This window comes from Heterocephalus glaber, unplaced genomic scaffold (genome assembly GCF_053883595.1).
Source record: "Heterocephalus glaber isolate CG9 unplaced genomic scaffold, H.glaber_assembly_v1.0 deba00000621, whole genome shotgun sequence".
Classification (NCBI taxonomy): domain Eukaryota; kingdom Metazoa; phylum Chordata; class Mammalia; order Rodentia; family Bathyergidae; genus Heterocephalus; species Heterocephalus glaber.
Genome location: NW_028258153.1, coordinates 21136033 through 21159683, shown reverse-complemented (window position 1 = coordinate 21159683; position 23651 = coordinate 21136033).

Here is a 23651-nt window from a genome sequence, read left to right as displayed (position 1 = left end):
CTCGGTTGGGGGGGGCGGGGTTTCACCTCCTCCTCTGCACTGGGGGCAATGGTACGGCAGCCTGGAAGTCTCCTCCTCTTTGCTGGGATTGACTCACCTCCTTGGCACTGGGGGCAGTGGTATGGCAGGCCGGGAGGCTCCTCCTTGGGGCTGGCCAACAGATATTTCTGAGTATTCACAGGAGAAAGTTGACATTGGTTAGCATGAACGTGCCTGTCCTTTGAGGGCTCTAGGAACTTGATGGAGAGTGCTGGTTCCCTCCACTTATGAGAATGAGACAGTGAGAGAGCTCCTCAGAAAGGAGTGGTACCCTTTCAGCTACTCAGCAGGGATTGGACACCTTTTCACAGTGCAATAGACCAGGGGTCAGAGACTGCTTTGCCTTTTCCATTGTCAGACTGCTACTGCAGATGCATCTTCAAAGACAGACAGAGAAATAACTCCACACCTCCTCCAGACCAGCAGCAATAAAAAGAAGAGGAAATAAAATAACCATATCCATTTGATCATATGATGTTAAAGTGGATAACACACTATACTGTGTGTAACATAAGAAGAAACTAATAGAGAAAGCTGCCAATATTAATGAAATAGAAATTTTTAAATGGCCCCCAAGACTAAATATATCTGAAAATTGGTTCTTAATAAAAAAGCTGGTAAATAAGTCCCTTGAGGATTCGATTGAGCCTGCTTTGGGCATAAGCAATATTGCAGTCTCCTGCACATTTCCCTGAAAATAAGACCCATCTAGTGATCAAAAATGCCAGCCCCCATCAGCCTATCCTTGCCTTACCTGCCATTCCAGAGTAGTCACTGAGCAAGAAAATAGGGATATAATCTTCTGTGTGACACTGGCCATCACCATGGTAATGATCAGCTATTAATTACAGATGAAGTTTCTTTTCCAGTTAGGTCTTATTTTCAAGGAAACATAGACTCTCCTGTACTTGCTAAAACTATAAATTTCTATGACTGATCCTATCCTGGATCCAATGAATCAGAGTAGGGGGCCTGTGATCTCTGTGTTTACCAAGAGCCCCAGCTGATTTGCATCATCAATGAAGTTAGGAAATGCTGCCATGGAAGATGTAGGCTTGGTGGTTGCAGACCTACCTGTTAAGAAGAAGCTTTAGGACCTAATGTTTCTGTGGCTGAATTGTATTTAGCATTTAAACAGCAAATACTTTCAATACTATGTAACTATTGCAAAGCATAGCAAATGATAGAATAATTCTTATGATACCAGTATTATACTAATATGAAAACTTTGTACAATACAAAAGAACAACAAAGAAAACAAACCAAAATTATACACCAAACTTACTATTGAATATGGATGGAACAATCTATTAAAATAGCACTTACAACCTAGAAATGTATCACAACAATAATACACTATCTCCATACAAAAGTTATTCTACGTTTACAAGGGTTATTTAAAAACAAGACTTGATCTACACTTATTTAATAAATTGCAAAAGAAAAAAATGACTATATAATAGATCCTGAAAAGGCATTTGATAATATTGAATAGTGATCCCCAGTAAAAGCTACTGTATAAGCATAATGAGAACGAAGAGATTATGTAAATATGATAAAGTCTCTTTTCTAAAAACTAACAGCAAATATAATTACAAATTGCAATATACCAACATCTTCAATTAAAATAAGAAACCACGTAGGGATGTCAGCTATCATTATTCTTTTTTAAATTTATTTTTATATTAATTGGTACATTTTAGGTATATGATACATTTACATTTATCATTGGGTGTGTGTACCTGAACATGATGTATCTTAGTTCTTATTTTTTCCCCCATTACCCATGTGCCCTTTACCGCCACCACCCTTCCCTATTTACATAGACTGTGTTTCCATTTTTTTTCTTTCTCATAATTTTTCCTTCCCCTTCTTCCCTTTCCCCTTCCCCTCCTGCCACCCCTCCACCTTTGGACCTTTTCCTATTTCAAATTATCAATTATTCATTTTAATCATTTTCATCCTTATTTACACTTTCAGTTTCTCACACTAGAGAAACTATTTGGTATTTACACATGTGTGTCCTATTTATTTCACTTAAGAGTATGGCTTCAATATGCATCCATTTAGCTATAAATGAGTCTAATTTCTCATTCTTTATGGCTGAGTAGTACTCCATTTTATAAAAAAAACCATGTTCTTTACCCAGTTTCCAGTTGATGGGCACTTGGGCTGTTTCCAAACTTTAGCTATTACAAACTATACCGCTATAAACATAGGTGCACATATACTGCTGTGGTAAGATTCTTTTAATTCTTTAGGGGAGATACCAAGTAGGAGAATAGCTGGGTCAAATGGGACCTCTAGTCCTAGTTCTTTGAGGTATCTTCATACTGATTTCCACAGTGGTTGCACCAGTCTGCACTCCCAGCAACAATGGAGAAGGGTTCCTTTCTCTCCACACCCCCACCAACATTTCTTATTGGTTGATTTCTTGATAGCAGCCATTTTTGTGGGGTGAGGTGGAATCTCAGTATTGTTTTCATCTGCATCTCTCGAATGACCAGTGATGTTGAACATTTTTATGTATATTTATTTGCTGTTTTTACTTTTTTGTCTAAGAAATGTCTGTTCATTTTGGATGCCCACTTTTGAATTGGGTCTTTGAATTTGGGGGGTCTGATTTTTTTCAATTCTTTATATATTCTAGATAGTAGACCTTTGTCTGAGGTACAGCTGCTAAAAATTTCTTCCCATATTGTAGGTTGTCTCTTAGCTCTGTTGGTAGTTTCTCTTGCAGTGCAGAAGCTATTTAATAAGATGAGATCCTAGTTGTTGATTCTTTGTGTTAGCTCCCGTGCTACTGAAGATTTGTTCATAAAGTCTTTTCCTATGCCAGTGTCATTGAGAGTTCTATCTAACTTATCTTCCAGCAAGTTTACTGTTTCTGTCTTGATATTTAGCTCTTTAATATACTTTGATCTTAGTTTAGTGCACAGTGATAGGTATGGGTCTAGTTTGAATCTTTGACAGGTTGAAATCCAGTTTTTCCAACACCATTTATTGAACAGGCTATCTTTTTTCCAATGAGGGTGGTTGGCTCCTTTGTCAAAGATGAAGTGGCTGAGTATGTCTGGAGTTGTTTCTGCATCTTCTATTCTATTCCACTGATCTTCAGGTCTGTTTCTTTGCCAGTATCATGCTGTTTTTATCACAGTAGCTTTGTAGTATAGTTTCAAGTTGGGGATTGTGATACCCCCAGCCCTGTCTCTGTTGCCTAGAATTGCTTTTGCTATTCTAGGTTTCTTCTGGTTCCAAATGAATTTTTGGATTGTTTTCTCTAGTTCTGTGAAGTATATTGTTGGAATTTCAATCAGCATTGCATTGAATCTACATAGTAGTTTTGGAAGTATGGCCATTTTCACTATATTGATTCTTCCTCCCCAGGAACAAAGGATATCTTTACATTTTCTTATATCCTCTTCGGTCTCCTTCTTCAGAGTGCTGTAGTTTTCAGTGTAGAGATCTTTTGCTTCCTTTGTTAGGTTGATTCCTAGATATTTCATTTTTTTAGATGTTATTGTAAAAGGAATTATTTCCCAAATTTCCCTCTCAATGGGTCTGTTATTTGTGTATAAGAAGGCTATTGTTTTTTAAGTGTTGACCTTATATCCAGCTACTCTACTGAATCTGTCAATTAGGTCTAGAAGACTTTGGCCAAGTTTTTTGGGTCTTCTATGTAAAGTATCATAACATCAGCAAATAATGACAGTTTAACTTCTTCCTTTCCTATCTTTATTCCTTTTATTTCTTTCTGTTTTCTAATTGCTATGGCTAATGTTTCTAGAACAATATTGAACAGGAGTCGTGATAGTGGACATCCTTGTCTTGTTCCTGATTTTAGCATGAAAGTTTTCAGTTTTTAACCATTTAGTATGATGTTGGCTGTTGTTTTTTCATAGATAGCCTTAATCAGGTTGAGATAAAGACCTTCTATTCTAATTTTCTGTAGTGTTTTTATCATGAGTGGGTGCTGGATTTTGTCAAATGCCTTTTCTGCATCTACTGAGATGATCATATGGTTTTTTTCCTTGACTCTGTTAATATAGTGTATTACATTTATTGATTTACGAATCTTGAACCATCCTTGGATCCCTGGGATAAATCTGACTTGGTCTGGGTGTATGATCCTCTTGATGACCCTCTGTATTCTGTTTGCCAGTATCTTGTTGAGGATTTTTGCATCTATGTTCATTAGGGAGATTGGTCTGTAGTTCTCTTTTTGGGTTGGGTCTTTCCCTGGTTTTGGAATCCAAGTAACACTTGCTTCCAGGAAAGAATTTGGAAGCCTTGCTTTTTTTTCAATTTCCCTGATGAGTTTAAAGAGTAATGGCAATAGTTCTTCTTCAAATGTCTTGTAGAATTCAGCAGTGAAGCCATCAGGACCTGGGCTTTTCTTTGTTGGTGAATTTTTTATTACATTTTCAGTTTCACTCATTGTTATTGGGGTTTTTAGAATTTCTATATTGTCTTAATTTAACTTTCACTATTGGTATGTATCTGGGAATCTGTCCATTTCTTCTGTGTTTTCCATTTTATTAGAGTACAGATTCTCAAAGTAGGTATTGATGATCCTCTGAACTTCTGCTGGATCTGTTGTGGCTTTACCTTTTTCATTCTTAATTGCATGGATTTAAGCCTATTCTTTCCTTTTTTTGATAAGGTTGGTTAAAGGTTTATCAATTTTATTTATCCTTTCAAAAAGCCAGCTCTTTGATTCATTGATTTTTTGTATCATTCTCTTAGTCTCCATTGCATTGATTTCTGCTCTGATCTTTGTAATTTCCTGTCTTGTATGAGCTTTGGGTTTGTTATGCTTTTCTTTTTCTAGGAGCTTGAGGTTCTGCATTAGATTATTTAGCTGAGTTCTCTCTGTTGTCCTAATATGGGTACTCACTGCTGTGAATTTCCTGTGTAGAACTGCTTTCATTGTGTCCCACAGATTCCTGTATGTTGTACTGGTATTATCATTTACTTGTAGAAACTGTTTAATTTCTTCTTTAATTTCCTCTGTGACCCATTGGCTGTTCAGGAGGGTGCTATTCAATTTCCATGTGTTTGTGGGTGTTTTGCAGTTTCTTATGTTATTGATCTCCAATTTTATTGCACTATGGTCTGAAAATATGCAGTGGATAACTTGAATTATTTTACTTTTACTTAGATTTGCCCTATGAGTTAGCATGTGATCTATTTTGGAGAATGACCTGTGTGCAGCTGAAAAGAATGTGTGTTCTGATTTTGTGGGGTGGAAAACTATAAACATCTATTAAGTCCATTTGTTCAATAGCTTGGTTCAGTTCTAGAATTTCATTGTTAATTTTCTCCTAGATGATCTGTCTATTTGTGATAGAGGGGTGTTGAGGTCCCCCACTACAATAGTGTTACTGTTTATTTGGTTTTTCATGTCCATTAATGCTTGTTTTGTATAGTTGGGGGCATTCGTATTTGGTGCATAAATATTTAGGATTGTCATCACTTCCTCTTGGGTTGTTCCCTTCACAAGGATGTAGTGACCATCTTTGTCTCTCTTAATTAGTTTTGGTTTGAAATCTACTTTGTCTGCAAATAATATTGCCACCCCTGCTTTTTTCTGGGATCCTGTCACATGGAGAACTGTTTTCCATCCTTTCACTTTCAGTCTATGAATTTCCTTTTGAGTTAGGTGTGTTTCTTGTATACAGCATATTGCTGGGTTTTGCTTCTTAATCCATTCTGTCAGTCTATTTCTTTTGATTGGTGAATTGAGGCCATTAACATTGATAGTTATAATTGAGAGATATTGACTCATTCTTGCCATGATGTTTTATTGTTGTTGGCTCTTTTCTTATTTTTCCCCCTTTCCCTTTAGCGCCTTACCTTGCATGGTGTCTTCTCTCTGTTGGCCCTCATGGAGTTGTGACCTTCATTGTCTTTTTCTAGGATTTTGCTTAGAATTGTTTGGAGTGCTGATTTGGTGTTCATTAAATTTCTCAGGTGTTCTTTGTAGTGAAAGTATCTAATTTCCCCCATCAATTTTGAAAGATAATTTTTCCAGATACAACAGTCTAGGTTGGAAGTTATTTTCTTTTAGGGCTTGAAATACTTCACTCCAGGATCTCCTTGATTTGAGGGTTTGTGTTGAGAAATCTGCCTTGATTCTGATGGGCTTTCCTTTGTAGGTGATTTTTTTTCTTTTCTCTAACTGCCTGTAGAGTTTTGTTCTTCTGTTGGGTTTCTGGTATCTTGACTATTATATGTAGGTGTAAATTTTTTTTGATTGTAGGTGGGTGGAGTTCTATATACCTCACTTGTCTGTGTGTCCAATTCTCCACCTCTGTCTGGGAAGTTTTCTACTATTACTTCTGTGAACAGTTTTTTTATGTCAATTGTACTTTCTCCTGTTTTTTCGTGGACTCCTATCAGCCTTATGTTATTCTTCTTTGCATCATCTAGCAGCTGTTGGATTGATTTCTCATGGTCCCTTACTATCTTTAAGAAATCTCTGTTTTCATGGTCCTTAACTGCGATCCTGTCTTCTATATCTGATATTCTGTCTTCAGATTCTCTTAGTCTGCTCTGCATGCTTTCAATGGAGTTTTCAATCTCCTGAATATCTGTTTGAATCTGTTTAATGGATTCCATTTCTTTCTTATGTTGAGTGATCATGTTTTCCATTTCTTTCTTATGCTGGGCATTCGTGGCTTCCAGCATGTTTCTGATCTCATCTATTTTCTTATCTGTTTCTGCTCTAGAGCTTCTGATCATGTCTTTCACTCTGCTCACCATGTCCGTATTTATCTGGGAGATTATTTCTGCTTTGAATTTTCCTAGAGCCACATGTATCTGCTTTGTTACTTCCTGTGCTATCAGTTCAGGGTGTCCATGTGGTTGATTATCAGACTTTTCCACCTCATTTCCCCCAGGGTATACCCTTGGTGGGATGGAAGCCTGCGTTTGTGCCTTGCTTATGTGTCTTCTCATTTTTGTTTTTGGTACTGTCCTTGGTTTAATTCCTGAGTTGATATTTCAAAATTGCTTAATGCAGGTATCTTTGTTGCTTGTTTTTAAAACCCTTATGGAATGATTGCTTTTCAGAGGTATCTTCCAGATATGGCTTGTGTTTAGGTTTTGAGGCTCTAATGACTCTGAGGCTATTTTATTTTCCTTATACCAGGAAGGAAAAGTGATTAGTTCAATCACAACATACTAGACCAAATGTTACAATCAGCAATACCATAGCATCAAGCATAGCTCAGAAAATGACAATTTGTGGTAGTTATTAATCTATTACATTTAACTTTGTGAAGTATAATCCCCTGTGCCTCTGTAGTGTGGGACTAGGTAGCAGAAGAGCCGGAGGGCGGGGTGGGGTCAGTGGAACTGGGCCTTGCAGGCACCTGAGAGGCTAAGTGGAGTGCCGGATGGGAGCGGGGCTCCAAGCCCCTCCTGGAACCTCACGGTAGCATGGGCAGGAACTGGGATGCAGTCAAGGAGCTTCATGCTGCTTGGCTGACCTGCGGAGAGGAGCGCTGGATGGGGACAGGGCTCCAAGCCGCTCCTGGGATCCACCGTGGCATGGGCAGGAACCAGGACGCAGCCGAGGAGCTTCACCTGCTTGGCTCTATCATTATTCTTATTTAACTTTATGTTAAGGTACTGTACTAGCAAATGGGATAAGACAGAAAAAAATAAAAATAAAGTCATTGGTAAAAAAGAAATAAAACTTCCCTATCCATTTCAATAATTACTTAAAAATGGAATTGGAATTCTACTTAACATGCAAACAAAAACACTATAAAATATCTAGAAATGAGTATAACAACAGAAGCATAGAATATGAGAAAATGGCTACAAAATCTTATTGACCCACATAAAAAAAGATACGAATTAGTAGAAAAACATATTTTTAGTATAAATTCAACTAGCCCAAAACAAATACAGAAATAAAATGCAACTCCATAACTTTTTAAATTGTATGAAACACCTTAAAGTTGTTTCAGAAGAATAATTCTTTCAATAGTTTAGAAAAATATGAAGAATAGTAACTATTTTTGAGTAGTTTTTATAACTGCACAATTTAACTTCTTTAATTTCCATATAAAACTGTGAAGTGGGTTTTATGTTTCTCTCTACACAGATTAGAAAACTGAAGCTCAGAAATGCTGCTAGTATGGTGATAGTATGCAGCTACTGAATGGTAGAGCTGGAATTTGAACCTGGTAATCTGACTCCAAAGCCAATATGTTTAATGACTAAGTAATGGCCTTGTTTCCAGGTATTGGCACATACCATAATTCTACAATTCAAATCAGTAGACACTTGGCAGGAATAGGCAAACATCAGTGAAATAGAATATATCACATAAGACAAAAAAGACATATAATTCAGTTGGAAAGGATAATTAATTTAATGAAAGGGGCTAAGGCTACTAATTATTTCTCTTGAAGAAAATAAGGTTAAGTCTATCCCACATTATATACAAAAAATAAATTGCAGATAAATTAAAAATGTACATGTAAAATTTTTTAAAACAATAAAATATTAGAAAAAAATCTGTAGGATTTACCTAATATAATTTGGGAGATGGGAGAAACTTTGTAACTGCAGAGACAACAGAGAATTCTAAAAGACAGACATATTTCAAATTAAAATAGTTTTTAAAGCCTTTGTGCAAAGCAAAATATTCTATCAATAAACTCAAAAAGCAAGTAAAAGAGTTGGAAAAAAACTGCAGTTTAGATGGCAATTATCTGCAACTCAGAAAAAAGGAGAACATATGATCTGAATAAACAGTTCTTTAAAAATTAACTCAAGTCAATAGACAGTGAGAAGATTCTCAAACTACTTAGCAGAAAATGCAACTATTATATACAAAAAAAATCTTAACTAATAATAGTTGGTATGACTGATACAGAAACACCCACTGTTGAAAGAGAAAGAACAAAGCAAATTCTTAAATACTGGTGGTGTCAGTTTTTATGGTTTTTTGAAGAAAACAATTTGCTTATGTATTTTAAAACTCAAAAGTCATACATCCTTTGGCCCAATAATTCCATTATGGAGAACTGAGAAATAAAAGCAGCAGTGGGTAAAAAATATGAGTACAACATGCTTAGTGTAGCATTTCTGTGGTGACCAAACAAACCCTGGAAACAAAGTGTCTAGAGATAAGGAAATGGATAAATAATTTAGAGTATATTCACCTCATGAAATATCATAGACACTTAGAAGAATAAATAAAAGCAACTGATTTGTAGGGATTGCAACAATGTATTGTCAAAGATAAAATATAAGATTCATAGATATGGATTCTAATTCCTATTTTTGTTTTATTTCAGTTTTTATTTTTTATTAGTACATGTTTGCATTACATAATGATTACATTTCTTGTGGGGAGTTAGTACATGTACACAACACAACTTAATTCTTTTTTCATCCACTTTCCTTCCAAGGTATCATAGTATTTTGCGTTTCTCATAAAGAGAAAGCATGTGATATTTAAAATTGTGTCTGATTTATTTCACTTAATATGGCCTCACAGTCCATCCATTTTCCTAAAAATGATTAAAGTTTAGTGTTCTTTATGGCTGAGTGGTACTTCATTGTATAAATTATACCACATTTTTTATTCTTTCATCTGTTGATAGACATATAGGCTGTTTCCAAGATTTAGCTATTATGAATTGTGCTGATATAAACATAAATATGCATGAACCATTGTAATATGATGTCTTTAACTTTTTCAGGAAGATTCCTAGAAAGGGAATAGCTAGGTTATATGGAATTTCTACTTCTAGGTTTAGAGGATTCTCCATACTGATTTCCACAGTGATTGTAGTAGTTTACATTCCCATGAACAGTGCATAAGTATTCATTTTCCCCACTGCCTCACCAGCATTTGTTAGTATTGGTTTCTTGATGATGGCCGTTCTTTCTGGAGTAAGATGGAATCTCAGTGTTGTTTTAATTTGCATTTCTGTAGTGGCCAGTAATGTTGAATATTTAAAAAATATATTCATTGGCCATTTGTACTTCTTCTGAGAAGTGTCCATTTTAGTTGCCCATTTTTTGACCGGGTCTTTTATTTGGGGGGGATCTAATTTTTTGAGTTCTAATATTCTAGATAGTAGTCTTCTGTCTGAGGAATAGCTGGGTAATTTTTTTTCCCATTCTGTAGGTCATCTCTTCATGCTTTTGGTTGTTTCCTTTGCTGTGAAGAAGTTTTAAAATTTAATATGATCCCATTTTGTTGATTCTTGGTACTACTTCTTGTGGTATTGGGGTTTTGTTTGAAAATCCTTGCCTATACTTTTGTCTTCAGAAATTTTGCCTGTTTTACCTTCCAGCAGATTAAATGTTTTTTGTTTTAACATTTAGATATTTGGTTCACTTTGATTTTAGTTTAGTACATGGTGAGATATATGAGTCTAGACCTAATCTTGTGCATGTGGATAAGCAATTTTCCCAGCACCATTTATTAAAGAGGCTAGCTTTCCTCCAGTGTTTGTTTTTGGCTTCTTTGTCAAAGATCAAATAGCTGAATTGCCTGGTGCTTTTTCTACATCCTCTATTCTGTTCCATTGATCCTCATGTCTGTTTTTGTGCCAGTACCATGATGTTTTTAATCACTGTAGCCTTGTAATATAATTTGAAATCCAATATTGTGATGCCTCCTGCTTTGCTCTTTTTACTTAGAATTGCTTTTGCTTTTCTGTGTCTCTTTTGGTTCCATATGAATTTTGGGATTGTTTTCTCCAGTTCCATGAGGAGTACTGTTGAAGCCTATAATCCCAGAACTTGGGAGGCTAAGACAGGAAGATTGCCATGAGTTTGAGGCCAGCCTGGGCTACACAAGTGAGTTCAAGTCCAGCCTGGACTACAGAGTGAGACCCTGTTTCAACTCCCCCCATAAAAGAATATTGTTGGAATTTTGATTGGGATTATATTAAATCTGTATATCAATTTTGGAAGTATGACCATTTTGACTATATGGGTTCTGCCTATACAGGAACAGGGGATATCTTTCCATTTTCTGATGTCCTCAACTTCTTTTTCAGAACACTGTAGTTTTCATTGCAGAGGTTTTTCATTTCCTTGGTTAGGTTAATTCCTAAGTATATAATTTTTCGTGATGCTATTATGAATGGCATTATTTTTCTAATTTCTTCCTCAGTGAGTTTATTATTGATGTGCAGGAGCAAAACTTGATTTTTGTGTGCTTATTCTCTATCCTGCTACCTTGCTGAATTTGGCTATGAATTTGAGAATTTTTCTGGTGGAATTTTTTGAGAATTCTATGTAGAAGATTATGTATTCAGCAGAAAATAATAATTTGATTTCTTTCTTTCCTATCCATATTCCTTTTATTTCTTTCTTTTGCTTGATTGCTCTGACTAAAATTTTTAGTACTGTGCAGAATAGGAGTGGTGATAGTGGGCACTCTTGTCTTGTTCCTGATTTTTGAGTGAAAGCTTTCATTTTCTGCATTTAATAGGATGTTGGTAGTGAGTTTGTCAAAAATGGCCTTTATCAGGTGGACATAAGGTCCTTCTATACCTATTTTCTTCAGTGTTTTTATCATTAAAGAATGTTGTATTTTGTCAAAGGCTTTTTCTGCATTAATTATGTGATTTTTGCCTTTGCTATTATTTATACATTACAATATATTATAATTTATACAATATTGTAATATACCATCCTTGCATCCCAGGGATGAAGTCTATTTGATCATGATGTATGATCTTTTTGATGATTTGCTGCAGTCTGTTTGCCAGTATCTTGTTGAGAATTTTTGCATCTACCTTCATTAAAGAATTTGTCCTGTAATTCTCTCTTTTGGTTGGATCCTTATCTGGTTTTGGAATTGGGGTAATGATAGCTTCCAGGAATGACTTTGGGAGTACACCTTCCCTTTCACTTTCATTAATTTGAGAGGTATTGGTGTTAGATCTTATTGCAGAATTTGGCAGGAATCCATCAGGACCTGGGCTTTTCTTAGTGAGTAGTTTTTTTTAAATTATTGCTTTAATATCATTGCCTATTATTGGATTATTCAGAGTTTTTAAAGTCTTTTCGGGTCAGTTTTGGGAATTTTGTGTATCTAGGAATCTATTCATTTATTCTGAATTTTCCAATTAATTGGCATAAAGGTTGGGAAGTAGTTGCTAATAATTTTCTGGATTTTGGCAGTGTCTGTTGTGGTTTCACCTTTTTCATTTCTAATCAAGAAAACATTGCCAAAGTTTCATTTATGTATCTGACAATTTATGACTTTGTGGACACATACTCTCAACAAACACAAATGTGCTTGTGTGTGACTATATGTACATGAAAAGTACAGTAGGGCACACAGTGGTTGTGAATGATACATATAAGGGTAGAGAGTGGGTCAGGGCAATCTGAGTGGACCTGGAGGTGGGACATGGAAGCAAGTTTTTTAAAAGGCTGTTTCAAAAGAGTCTGACATGTAAAATAGAATACTACTTAGGTAAAAGGGTATATACTTGTTTGTGTATTTATGTATAATCACATTTTAAAGCAAGTTAAAGTAGGCAAATATGTAATTTTAAACAATTCCAAATGCTATCTAATTTAATCTGGAAATATTTCCACAAGAATCTCCAACATATATCTTTATGAATACTTGTACTGGTATTATGAGCCAATAACAAGGAAAAAGACAGAAGAATGCATAGGGTTAATGTTGGCCACCTTGCAGGTGGAAGTGGGGACATGGGGTTAGTAGGGATATAATTAGTGCTGCCTTTATATATCTTTGAACTGTGTTGTTTCACTTATTACAGTAAAGACAAAAAACTGCATGTGGTTCTTTGGAAGACCTTGAAATTGGAAGAGGGTTTACTCATATACATATGCCATTTTTCTCTCATATTCAAGACAGTATGTGAACATAAAATATATAGAAAATTGTTAATGGAGAGACCACTGGCTGGCTTTTAACCATACTCACTAAAATTAGGATAGTATATAAGAGTGCCATTATTTGAATGAGTGTATGAATTACAGGGTGAAGAATTTTTACATACATATCTCCACATCCTATGGAAATAAGTTTTGAAAATACTTTCACTAAGTGTTTTCTGGTAGATATACCAAAACTGTTCTAATTGTTGGACATACAGATGGCTTCCTAAATAATTATGCAGAAAGTTACTTTTAGTGCTATCACTAAAAATGATATTTAAAAAGGCTATAAAGTATCCAAAACTTTTTTCAAGACAAAAGAAGCAAAGAACAATAAGGATAAACACCCCCCACCCAAAAAACTATGCGTAGAAAAAAGTCAGGAAGGAAACAACAGTGCACTAGATTATTTACCATAGTTGTTTTTTGAAAGTGATATTGTGAGTATTCATAAGTAGTTCTATTATATTCTGTTTTATCAAACTTTTAGTAATGATTTTATACTATTTGTATAATAAAAAGAAATCAATAAACTTAGAAAGTTCAAGTTTATTTCAAGTTTAAAAGTGCTTATAAGCAATAGAGAATTTTTAGAGACTTTTCACCATTTCCGGCATTACATAGATATATGAAATATGAAGGACAGAAATACATACATCTTTAACTGGGTCAAAGTTCTCTGTGTTCAAAAAACATAATAACTCTATAAGACACTGCAGGTAGGAAAATGTGAACGTGGACTGAAATTAAAATTTTGGATCCACTAGCAGGAAAATACCAGCCTGGGAAGAAGTTAAAAAAAAAAGAATATTTCACTGCTAATATGACAAAAGTAGAAGCATTAATTAACAGATCAGGTCTAGAATAGCTCAACTTACCCCTTCATTTAATTGTATTAATTCGTTTCATTCATTCTAATTTATTCATTTATGTAAATATTCATTCATTCAAAATCACATATTAAGTCAGGCAAGTTAACCTTGCTGAAAGGTGGTTTCTTTGTGTGTAAAATCTAGACAATTTGGACACACTACTTACACCCTCCTCACTGGACAGAAACATCTGAAGGTAAGGGATAATGGATGTCATATTGGACACCTAACTGGTACTTTAGAAACCTGTTATTGTATTCTTATTAGGTGTCTTTATTAGGTGCTATTCATTCTTGGAAAAGGAACCACATATATTTTAGTGATGAGGAATGGGCGCCACAATGTGCTAGATGCTAGGTATAATTAACAGCATAGAAAACTGTGTTTTATTCTACAAAGTAGATCCAGTATTTCTCTACAATTTTAAAATCAATTTTTGTTAAGTCTTTAGTTGAAAATTTCCCTTTGGTCTCTGAGTCAGGGTGATCTGGCCTATATTTTTCTGAGGTCTGCCACTGAGACAGGTGAGACCTCTTGCCCAGAAGTAGCTGAAAGCGTTTTTGCTGGTAGGTGAATCATCCCTCAGCTGCACACGAGGCAATGACATGGGCCCCCCAGATTGTTGCAGAGTGTGTTGCTAGGCTTCTTGGTAGCAATTATTCAGTGTGAGTTTTTCTGTGAGCACCTGGTAACAGTAACCATGGGTCCCAGTGGCTAAAGTATCTCACGGCCACTGAAAACAGTAGCAAGAAACTGCAGATGGAAGAATGCTACTGATGAGAATTTTTAGTTAAAAGAACATCCTGAATTTTGGGGATATTAATGTACTTTATATGAATCTAAATTCAATTTAGACAAACACCATGGCTTTCTGGCATCTGGTAATGAAAGGCAACTCAAATGCATGCTTTCATCAGGTGCTAACTGATTAGCTGGCATAGTGGTTGTGGTGAGGGGTCCAGAGAAATAAAAAATTGTGAGATTCCTAGCATGGTCTGCCCTCCCTGATGGTAACTATTGTCTTGTTTTGGTCAGCGTCTTCATTGTTATTATGGCCTTATGGTAACGACTTGAGGGCTAACCAAGAAAAAAACTTGTTGCAACCTAGTTGATTGAAAGACGAACTCAGTACAGGTGAGACTACTATTTTGGTTATAAAGTCTGATTTGGGGAGCACAGGGATTATAACTTATGGAAATAACCTGTCTTTTCCTCCCAACTTTATACGTTGGCAGTTCTTTTTTTGTCCTAGAAATCACAGTGTTTTGGAACATCTCTTCCTAATGCCTATTCTACTTATATGCTGGGACACATATGAGTGCTGTATACTCCCACTGACTGTATCCAGAATGGATTAAAAAAACAAATGTGGTGAAGTGAAGCCCTGAGGGCCCCAGCTGTATACAGTTCACCAGAATCGATAGCTTCAGCCTGGGACCTCTATAAGGCAGAGCCTGGGACATGGACTTGGGTGCAGGAAGTTGATGTGGGAGGTGACCCTATGGAGCAGGAGTGAGGGAATGGGGAAAGCGAGGCAGGAAAGGAGCAAAGACTAGCACAAACGTGCACTATAGAGGTTTTTTCACAGTAAGCAGCAGGGGTTAGTTTCTTCCAGAACCTCTTAGAAACTTCCAAAAAGTCTCTCAGAAGCATTTGTCTGGAAGATTAGCACCAGTTTATCCTCTGTTGAGGACTGCCCAGGGGCTTTGCTGCCCTGAAATTCTGGGCTTAATGCTTGCACACTGGGATGCAGAATTCAGAGAAGATAAAAACAAACACAGGGTGATGAGAACTTTTAAAATAGTGGAGCAGAGACTTCTGAAAGAAACAAAAATATTTCTGCCCAAACTATGAAGGGTTGTTGAGCTGAAGAGACAATCAAAACTCAGGGGAGGGCCGGGGATTTAGCTCAGTGGTTTTGCTGCCTGCTGCGCAAGCGCAAGGACCTGAGTTTGATCCCCGGTACCAAAAAAAAAAAAGCAAAAAACCAAAAAAACCAACCAACCAAACAAAAAAACCCTCAGGGGAATATTCTGCCTTTTGGACTGAAAGAAGGACAGAGATTTTCAAAAGCAAAAAGTCTTTCTGTCTCTGTCCTTCCTATTCCTGCCTAAAGATGGATGTAAATTCTTCCTCACAATGCTTACTTCTATACAATTCTTACTTATCAGCTCAGATACTTTGACACCAGAGGGATCTAATCTGGGAGCAGATTTTCTTCCCATAAAATTTACCTTCACACAGTTTTTTTTATTCCCCCAGCACCAGGAATCAAACTCAGGACCTTGCGTTTGCCAGGCAGGCACAATACCACTGAGCTACATCCCCGGCTTGCAGTATATTCTTTTTTTTTTTTAAACACAGTTTTTCTACCTCTGAAGCCTGAGACAATTTTTCTTTGTCTCATCATTTATCTAAAATTTATTGTTCGTTGTTGAAATAGATTTAAGGAGGCTCCTAAGCCACTGCCTTGAGTGACTTTTCTCCCATATGATGTGCATCTTGCACATTCATGAACTTGCTTGTTTTTCTCTTGCTTATCTATCTTGTTGTAGGGGAATCTGTCACAACAATGAATTTATGAGGGGTAAGGAAAGAGTATATTATTTTCTCTTCACCTCCGAAAATCTCCTCCATACAAATAAGGAGAACTGTCAAAATCAGCTTTTTCAGAACTCTATAAATTAATCAAAGGTTTGGAACAATTCAAGGGATGGAACAACTCAAGAAAAATGGCTGACTCTCTTAAGAAGAGCGAGATCTGTGACATTCAAAATTGTCCCACTTTCATCCCACCCTCAGCCCAAGAGGCCTTGTAAGTCAGCAAGCTTGAAACTGTGGAAGCTGTGAAAACAGCAGCCTCGAAGCCACTGCAGAGTGCAGAGCAGCATTGGAGCACCCCAAAGCACGCCCCAGAGAACTGTCACTATTTCACCTATTGGGCAGCTCACCAAAAATCTTTATTCTTGGGTCTCATCTTTGTTTGACTTGACTCAGAGCTTGCTCTGTGCAAACCGCTTTACGCACAGGGCATTACTCAACAATAAACAAGAAATTATTTCACACATTATTACACAAGGTATCATTACAAGGTGGGGCTTCCAAGAAGCTGACCACCAAACTTGAGAGTAAATCTAGTAAATCTGATGCCTATAGGAAGTTTGGAGAAGCACTGTCATGTTTCAATATATCTAGAAGGCACGTGCACACACAGGGCTGTGTTCAGGACAGCCTGGAAAGCCCTAAACTCTTACCTTGGACTGACCTCAAGGCTCTGCACAAGCAGGGAGTTGAAGGCAAAGGCAGAGTTGGAAGTGGCCTGCTGGAGTACTGGAAGGTGGCTTCAACGCATGCAGAGAACCCTTAGGCAAAGGCTGGGAAAGAAGCGGAACTAATTTCCAAAGTTGACACATCATAATATTTAAATGTCCATCATTCAAAAAATACAAGACATGCAAATGGTCAAGAAAGTATGACTAACACACAGGGGGAAAAAGCAGTCAATAGAAACTACCCCTGAAAAAGCCTAGATGCTGTTCTTAACATATAGATTCTATGAATTAGTTATCATAAATATATGTTCAAAGATCTAAAGGAAACCTTGTTGAAATAATGTACCAAATACAAGAATAGCAATAGTTAGAAATTATATAAGAATGCCAGATGTGGTGACACACACTGTAACTGTAGCATTCTGGGAGGCTGAGGTAGTGGGATTGCAAGTTTGAGCCCATCCTGGGAAACTGTGATTTAGTGAGACTCTGTATCAAAAAAAAAAAAAAAAAAAAAAGGCTGGGGATGTAGGTAAGTGTGAAGGTCCTGGGTTTTTACTTAAAATTATATATTATAAATATATACCTCCAAATAGAAGTTCAGAGTTTGGAAAGTTGGTATGGAGTGAATGTTTATGTACTCCCAAATTCAAACTTAATCTCTCATGTGATGCTCTTGGAGATGGGGTTTTTGGGAGGTGATTAGGACATGAGAGCTATTATGAAGGGGACTAGAATTCAAAAAGAGAACCCAGGAAGCTCTCTTACACCTTTCTTCACAAGGGCACAGTGAGAAGTCTGCAATCTGCAACTTGGAAGAAGATGCATCAGCTTGACCGTTTTGGCCACCAACCTAATCTTGGACTTCCAGCCCCCAGAACTGTGAGAAATAAATTTCTGTTGTTCATAAGTCACTCAGTTTATGGTATTTTCTTTATTCACTTGAGAGGATCAATATTAGCTTTTTTTTGTACATCCTTTTATTGATACATTTTCGGTGTACAACATAATGACATTCGTCATTGGAGATATGCATCTTTACATACTCTCTTGGTTCTTATTTTTCCCAATTCCCCTACCCTCCCTTCAACCCCTCCATCCCTCCCTAATTACAAAGACTTTGTTTCTATTTTTTCATTTTCTCATATTAATTCCATTCCCCTCTTTCCTTTCTCCTCCCACTCCCACTTCCCTCCCCTTTGCCACTTTTCTTCCTATTTCACATTATTTATTATACCTTTTAGTCCTTATTTACCCTTTCAGTTTCTCACACTAGAGAAAGTATTTGGTATTTACACATGTACGTCCTGTTTATTTCACTTAAGAGTATCACCTCAATATGCATCCATTTAGCAAAAAATGTCTCTAATTTCCCATTTTTGATGGCTCAGTGGTACTCCATTTCATTAAAAAAACCCCACATTTTCTTGATCCAGTCTCCAGTTGATGGGCATTTAGGCTGTTTCCAAGTTTTAGCTATGACAAACTGTGCTGCTATGATCATGGGTGCACATATATCACTGTGGTATGATTCTTTTAATTCTTTGGGGAAGATACCCAGCAGAGGAATAGCTCGGTCAAATGGGACTTCTAGTCCTAGTTCTTTGAGGTATCTCCATACTGATTTCCACAGTGGTTGCACCAGTCTACACTCCCACCAACAGTGGAGCAGTGTTCCTCTTTCCCCACAGCCCCACCAGCATTTGTTGTTGGTTAATTTCATGATAGCAGCCATTCTTTTTGGAGTGAGGTGGAATCTCAGCATTGTTTACATTCGGATCTCTCGAATGACTAGTGATGTTGAACATTTTTTCATATGTTTATTTGCCACGTCTACTTCTTTGTGTGAGAAATGTCTGTTCATTTTGGATGCCCATTTTTGGATTGGGTCTTTAAATTTGGGAGGTCTGATTTTTTAAGTTCTTTATAAATTCGAGATAGTAGACCTTTGTATGAGGGACCCCTGGTGAAATTTTTTTCCTACATTTTGGGTTGTCTCTTCAAACTGCTGGTGGTTTCTCTTGCTGTGCAGAAGCTTTTCAGTAAAAAGAGATCCCACTTGTTGATTGTTTGTGGTAGTTTATGGGCAACTGAGGTTGTGTTCATAAAGTCTTTTCCTACCCCAATGTCTTGAAGAGTTCTACCTAACCTCTGTTCCAGCCGGTTCAGCATTTCTATTTTAATATTTAGATCTTTAATCCATTTTGATTTTAGTTTAGTGCATGATGAGAGATATAGGTCTAGTTTTAGTCTTTGGCAAGTTGAAACCCAATTTTTCCAGCACCATTTATTAAAGAGACTATCATTCCTCCAGTGAGAGTGTTTGACTCCTTTGTCAAAGATGAGGTGGCTGAGTGTGTCTGGAGTCGTTTCTGCATCTTCTAATCTGTTCCACTGGTCTTCAGGTCTGTTCCTTTGCCAGTACCATGCTGTTTTTATCACAGTAGCCTTGTAGTATAGTTTCAAGTTGGTGGTTGCAATACCCCTTGCCATGTCTGTGTTACCTAGAATTGCTTTTGATATATGGATCTCTTCTTGTTCCAAATGAATTTTTGGAATGTTTTCTCAAGGTCCATGAAGTATGCTGCTGAGATTTCAATTGGGATTACATTGAATCTATATAGCAATTTTGGAAATATAGCCATTTTCACTATATTGATCCTTCCTACCCAGGAGTAAGGGATGTCTGTCCATTTTCTGATATCCCCTTCAATATCTTTTTTCAAAGTGCTATAATTTTCAGAGAGGAGGTCTTTAATTTCTTTTGTTAGGTTGATTCCTAGGTATTTCAGTTTTTTGGATGCTACTGGGAAAGGAATTATTTGCCCTATTTCTCTCTCAGTGAGTCTGTTGTTCATGTAGAGGAAAGCTACTGATTTTTGTGTGTTGACCTTGTATCCAGCTACTTTACTGAATTTGGTTATTAAGTCTAGAAGACTTTTGGTGGAGTTCTTGGGGTCTTCTATATAGAGTATCATGTCATCTGCAAATAATGACAATTTGACTTCTTCATTTCCTATCTTTATTCCTTTCTCTTGTCTAATTGTTGTGGCTAATGTTTCCAAAACTATATTGAACAGGAGTGGTGATAGTGGACATCCTTGTCTTGTTCCTGAATTTAGTGTGAAGGATTTCAGTTTTAGACCATTTAGGATGATATTGGCTGTTGGTTTTTCATAGATGGCTTTTATCAGTTTGAGGTAGAGACTGTCTATTCCAATTTTTTGTAGAATTTTTATCATAAATGCATGTTGGATTTTGTCAAATGCTTTTTCTGCATCTATTGAGATGATCATATGGTTTTTGTCCTTGGCTCTATTGATATATAGTGTATTACATTGATTGATTTGCATATGTTGAACTATCCCTGCATCCCTGGGATGAATCCGACTTGGTCAGGGTGTATGATCTTCTTGATGATCTTCTGGATTCTGTTTGCCAGTATCTTATTAAGAATTTTGCATCTATGTTCATTAGTGAGATAGGCCTATAATTCTCTTTTTCAGTTGGGTCTTTCTCTGATTTGGGGATCAAGGTGATGCTTGCTTCCAGGAATGATTTTGGGAGCATTGGTTCCCTTTCAATTTCATTGGAGTGTTTAAACAGTAGTGGCAGTAGTTCCTCTCTAAATGTGTTATAGAATCCAGCAGTGAAGTCATCAGGACCTGGGCTTTTTCTTGATTGGTAAGTTTTTAATTATGTTTTCAATTTCATTGATTGATATTGAGTTGTTTAGAATTTTTATGTCTTCTTCATTCAACTTTGGTAATTCATACATGTCTAGGAATCTGTCCATTTCTTCTGTGTTTTCCATCTTATTGGCATATAGGTTCTGGAAGTAGGTATTGATGATTCTCTGGATTTCTGCTGGGTCTGTTGTAATTTCACCCTTTTCATTCCTAATTGCATGGATTTGGGCCTTTTCTTTCCTTTTTCTGATAAGGTTGGCTAAGGGTTTGTCAATTTTGTTTATTCTTTTGGAGAACCAACTCTTGGCTTCATTGATTTTTTGTATTGTTTTCTTAGTCTCCATTGCATTGATTTCTGCCCTGATCTTTATAATTTCCTCCCTTGTATGAGCTTTGGGTTTGTCCTGATCTTCTCTTTTTAGAAGCTTGAGGTTCAGCTCAGGTTGTTTAATTGGGTTCACTCTGTTTTCCTAATATGATTATTCCCTGGTATGAATTTCCCTCATAAGACAGCTTTCATTGTGACCCATAGATTCCGATATGTTGTATTGTCATTGTCATTTATTTGAAGGAACTGTCTGATTTCTTCTTTAATTTTCTCTGTGACCCAGTGGTTATTCAGAAGTATGTTGTTCAATTTCCATGTGTTTATGAAGTTTTTGCAGTTTCTTTTGCTGTTGATCTCCAATTTCATTGCACTAAGGTCTGATAATATACAGGGGATAACTTCAATTCCTTTGCACTTACCTAAATATGTTCTATGAGTGAGTATGTGGTCTATTTTGGACAATGACCCATTTGCAGCTGAAAAAAATGTGTATTCTGATTTTGTGGGTTGGAACACTCTGTAAATATCTGTTAGGTTCATATCTTCAATAGTTTGATTTAGTTCTAGTATTTCATTGCTTGTTTTTTGTCTAGTTGATCTATTTGTGACAATGTGGTATTGAGGTCTCCGACTACTATTGTATTAGTGCTTATATGGTTTTTCATGTCCATTAGTATTTGTTTTATTTAGTTGGGTGCACCAGTGTTTGGTGCTTAGATATTTATGGTTGCCATGTCTTCCTCTTGGATTGTTCCCTTTACAAGGATTTAGTGTCCTTCTTTGTCTCTCTTAATCAGTGTGGGTTTGAAATCCACTTGGTCTGCAAAGAGGATAGCTACTCCTGCTTTTTTGCAGGCTCCCATCGCATGGAGTATTGTTTTCCAACATATTGTTGGATTTTGCTTCTTGACCCATTCTGCCAGTCTATTTCTTTTGATTGGTGAGTTGAGACCATTAACATTGATGGCTGTAAGTGACATGTATTGAGTTATCATTGTCATGACTTTTTCTTTTTGTTTGATCCTCCCCCCTTGCTTTTAATTTCTTGTCATGCCCAGAAGATTCATTCTGCTGGGCTTCCTGGGGTTGTGAGCCTCATTGTCTTTTCCTAGGATTTTGTCTAAAACTTTTTGGAGTGCTGGTTTGGTATTCATGAAGTTCCTAAGGTGCTCTTTGTCATGAAAGTATCTTATTTCACCATCAATTTTGAAAGATAGTTTTGCAGGGTACATCAATCTGGGTTGGAGGCTGTTTTCCTTTAGGGCTCAAAGCACATCACTCCAAGCTCTTCTTGCCTTGAGAGTTTGCACTGAGAAGCCTGCTGTGATTCTGATGGGCTTTCCTTTGTATGTGATTTGTTTCTTTTCTCTCACTGCTTGTAGAATTTTGTTCTTCTGTTGGATTTCTGGAATCCTAACTACTATATGCCTATGTGTAGATTTTTTTGATCAAGGTTAGTTGGAGTCCTATATGCCTTGTTTATCTGTATGTCAAATTCTTTTCCCCTGTTTGGGAAGTTTTCTGCCATCACTTCTGTAAACAGTTTTTTTATGTCATCTGCACTCTCTCCTTTTTCTTCATTGACTCCAATCAGTCTTATGTTATTTTTCTTTGCATTGTCTAGCAGCTGCTGGATTGATTTCTCATGGTCCCTTACTATTTTAAAACAATTTTTCTTTTCCTGGTCACTAATTGCAATTTTATCTTCTATATCTGAAATTCTGTCTTCACATTGGCTCATTCTGCTGCATAGACTTTCAGTGGAGTTTTTAATCTCCTGGAAATCTGTTTACATCTGTTTTATGGATTCAGTTTGTTTCCTATGTTGGCATTCCATCATGTTCCTAAGGTCCTCTATTTTTTAATCTGTATCCTCTAGATTTATTAATCATGTCTTGCACTATGGGCATGATCTCTGCTGTCATGTGAGAAATTATTTCTGATTTTATTTTTTCCAGATCCTCTTTCATTGCTAATTCAGGGAGTCCAGGTGGTTGAGTATCAGAGTGTTCCATCTTGTTTCCCTTTGGGGTTGCTCTAGGTGATCTGGAAGTCTGGTTCTGTGGATTGTTTACCTGTCTTCTCATTTTGATGCATGGGGGGTGGTGGTGGGGGTGGGGAGTAGGGTGGGTCTGTGTTCCTGGCACCCTCACGGCTCACCTCCTCTGGGCTCGGAGCCATGGCATGCCTACCTGGAAGCTTTCTGTACACTGGACGGGTTCCTGCAGCACCGTCATCCTTCAGGGTCTGGATCAATATTAGCTTTGACCTGGCTAAGAAAGAAGCAGTGAGTTTGAAAGCAAGTCAATTAAGAATATCCAATTTCTGAAAATCCAGATTATCCCAGAGATCTATGCAATACTATCAAGTATTCCAACATACACATACATGGAACCCAAGGACAGGAGAAAGAGAAGGGCATAAAAATAGAGAGAACATTTGAATAAATGATTAAAAACTTCCCATATTTGATGAAAGCATGAAGCTGTACATCCAAGAAGCTCAACAAACTCCAAGAAGGATCAACTGTAAAAGATTAATACTTAGA